Source organism: Egretta garzetta, unplaced genomic scaffold (assembly GCF_000687185.1).
Source record: "Egretta garzetta isolate BGI_Z169 unplaced genomic scaffold, ASM68718v1 scaffold598, whole genome shotgun sequence".
Taxonomy (NCBI): Eukaryota; Metazoa; Chordata; class Aves; order Pelecaniformes; family Ardeidae; genus Egretta; species Egretta garzetta.
In genome coordinates this window covers 765,601-769,218 of record NW_009260621.1, presented here as the reverse complement: position 1 = coordinate 769,218, position 3,618 = coordinate 765,601, and the positions used below count along the sequence as shown (strand labels likewise).

The 3,618-nt window shown below is 59.2% G+C and overlaps 1 protein-coding gene across 1 annotated transcript in view; it reads right to left on the bottom strand.

Moving 5' to 3' along the window:
• Positions 1 to 3,618, bottom strand: part of CACNA1E (calcium voltage-gated channel subunit alpha1 E) — a 136,156-nt gene that overhangs the window by 31,510 nt on the left and 101,028 nt on the right. The window lies entirely within an intron of this gene.

Genomic DNA, 3,618 nt, shown 5'->3' with positions numbered 1-3,618 from the left:
ATGGGGCTGGGGGGGCCAGCCCGGAGGGGACAGTGGGGGTCCATGCTCCAGGGCTGCCTCATCTCTCCACACACCCTCTGCAGTCCCCCCAGGAGCTTTGCACGGCTTCGAGCCCAGTCCCAGCACAAAACTGGGAACCAGTTGCATGCTACTGGTGAATTCCTGCCTGAGCAGGGGCTTGTCCTGTGCAGGCGGAGGTTGAAACACTTCCTCCCCCTTTCTCATCCTCCCTCCCATGGTCAAACACGGCCGGCAGCCACCAACAGCGAGTGCAGTGGCAGGTCCCTGGTGTCCGGGAGGTGAAGAAGATGTCCAAAAAGCCACGGATGAGAGATCATACAGCAGCAAAGTGAGTCCAGCGCCTTGAAAAGCAAGACGCAGGCTGCAATGGCGCCTTGGGGCTGTTTTTCCTTCCCCCTCGGCATAGTCTTTTCCGTGATTCTCCTGGGGTTTGTTTTTGGTTTCAGAGAGGTGCTTTGGAGGGCCCACCTTGTCCCCGGGGGTCCCTGCCTGCCCTCCCACTGCGGGAGCAGGACTGCAGCTATCGCAGGAGAGACAGGAGCAGGCCAGTTTTGCCCAAATCCCGGGAAAAAAAGGGCTCTGGTTTGCTTCATACAGTTTCTGTACGTTAGTAAAACACAGGTCTTACATGCCAGAAAGCTCAGGTTCGGACGCTGCAGCCCACTGCCACGTGTGGGTGCACCCTGAGGGGCTCTGCCCTGGCCGGTACCACCTCTGCTGAGCATTGCCGCGCACGGATCGCCGGCCCCAAACTGAGGCCGAGGAAAATAAAATGCCCAAAGCTTGAAATCTGCATGAAACATGCCCCCCACTTTGAGAGCATCCTTCCCTCCCTCCCACCCAACAGGCACAGACACAAAAAAGCCGCCTCCTCCCCTCCCCGTGGGCTGTTACTCAGAGCCCGGTGTATTGTCAGACACCTTTCTGCATTTAGAAGTATAGACGATGCCAGCACTTATATTTAGAGCAGGTATGGCATCGCCTCCCCCTGTCCCCAACACCACCGCATCCCTGGCCCCAGCCCCTACACAGTCCCACACTGCCCGTCAGGCCTGGCTCCCCCAGACGCCGGCACAGGGCGCAATGCTCCAGCAGCTTCAGGTTGAAGCCACGAACTGCTCACGGATGGCTGGAAAGGGACAGGTGATGCCCAGAAGGGGACAGGAGGTGCCCATGCCACCAGCCAGCACCAGGGACCTTCCCCACAGCTGCAAAGGGCACGGCTTGCCCCCAAGCACCAAGATGGGGGATGCGGGAGCTGAGCCAGAGCGATGGAGCGGGCTTCCTGGGAAATTTTTGGATCCTTTGGCAGCTGGAAGCGTGGGGTGAGCAGGGACAGCAGAGGTGCCATCCACCGGCAGGGACCAACCAAGGCAGTAGGAGGTTTTGGCCCCATAAGCAAAACGTGCTCCTTGGATGCACAGAGGGCAGCTTGACCCTTAGAAAGAGGGGGTTTGGTCCACGGCCGAGCCCAGGAGTGGGGCAGCCTGCGGAGCTGGTGGGATTTGCTTCTCGCAAAGCAGAACTCCTCTTGGGGAGCTGACAAAGCGTTGGGGGCAGGGGCTGATATGCACATGCAGGAGTGGGGCAGTTTGTGCCCGTAGTGTCTTTTGGTTGGGAGAAGACACGGGTTATCCAGGACCAAAGCAAAGCCTGGACAGAGCTGCTGCTCAGCCAGCCCAGAGGGGCTGGAGAACAGTCCCAAGGACCCAGACTGCAACCCACAGCAGAGCAAAGCCATGGGCAGGAGGAAGGGCTGGACAAGGGCTGCGCTGCCTCCCCCCGCCCAGCCCAGCAGGCTGAAGGCCATGTCCCATCTCCACACATGTGGCCATGCCTGGTCCAACCACACCTACCAGACCCCCCGCCCACAGAGCAAGACCTTCCCTGAGGCTCCAAAGGCACAGCACTCTCCGGCTCCCCAGGACCACGCTCGGGCTGATGGCAGACACAACTCACAGCAGAAACACGTCGGTGATCGCCAGGGTGAGCTACCCATCACCATGAGGCCACCAGCATCTCCCCAGGCTGGCAGGCAAAGCATTGCACCCGCAGCCGAGGGTGTGCACCTATCGTTAGAGCTGACAGCACATAATTACCAGATTAATTAATGACCGACGCTGGAAGGAGGCCCTGTACTGCGTTTCCAGTATTTGCAGGAGGCACGAGCCACCCTGCTCACCCCCAAGACCATGCTCCTTTCCCAAAGCCCCGCCAGCTCTCGGACACCCACCTGCCCATGCACCAGGACCGTGGCGTTTGGAAACCCAGCTGCCCCCATGGCAGCCCCCCTCCGAAGGGGGTGCCAGGCCCTGGGAGCAGGCAGGGGCCACAGCTTCAGGGGGAACCAAGGCAGGGGAGGTGCCGAAGCCGGGCTCCTCTGCCAGGTGGACAGATCTTAGGGTACCATCACGCTTGCACAACATCTCTCCCCTGCAGATGCGGGAATCTTCTTTTCCTGGGAAAACACAGCAAAGAGGCTTCTGAGAGATTTGCCATCGCCCCCTCGGCACCACTGGCGCCAAGCAAGCCGTAACCCCGGGGACAGCCCTGTCCTCGTCCCTTGGGAATCCCGCTCCCGCAGACACCGCACAGCACAGCCAGCAGCAGAGCCGCCCGAGGACCCCTCACCACGGCCACCTCTAATGGAGAAAATGCCATTCCCATTGCTGGAAACATCTGGGACGGGGCGAGGGGAGTGGGGTAACGTTCCCAATGCTCTGCTACAGCGACGGGTGCGCAGCAGCCCCCTGGGGAGGCTTGGTCCTGCCTCTGCCAAACGGGGTGCAGGCAGTAAAAACGCCAAGGGGCTCCCCAGCATTGTCAGATGACTAAAACAAATCCATGTATGTGTATATCTTTATATATACAGCATATAAATATATATACACACACATACCGTATATACACACACAGGCACACCTAGAGTTCTCCATATATAAATAAATATATGTCGATGGGAGACAGGATACATTCGGCAGCACTGAGCCCCCCCCGCCCTGCTCCCCCCTGCCCCAGTACAAACCAGTTGGCTTCGGTTTTGGCCCCCCCTGGCAGGCAGAGCCGCTCCAGTCTGCCTGGTGCACCCCAACTCCTCGGCCCCCTGCACCATGCCATCACACCTTGCCCCTTTTCCGAGCTGGATGAGACCCTCAGGGAGGGAAATTCAAAGCCACAGCAGCACAAGCCTGAGCAACAGAGCAAAGGGGGCCCCTGGTACCCCCTTGCTGGGACTCTCTGGCCTCGAGGAGCGGAAAACCATCAGGACGAGCCTTCCCAGGGGTCCCACGCAGGGCAGGGAATGGGGCTGCGGCCGGGGGGGCTCTCACTTGCCCCCCAGCACGCGAGCCCGGCTGGGCCGCTCCGCCGCCCATCAAATGCTTCTCTGTGCAGAAAAAAAAAGTGATAGTAATAAATGAAAGTCGACAGATTTTAATTTTTTTTTTGCACAAAGACTTTTCTTTTTTTTTTTCCCCCTCCGTTCCGGTCGGTTTGGTTTTCTCCTTTTCCCCTGCATTTGGTTTTGGTTTTGTTTCATTCCCAGGCGTGGCAAAGAGCATGCATTGGAGAGGGGCAAGGGCGGCGGCGGGGCGGGGG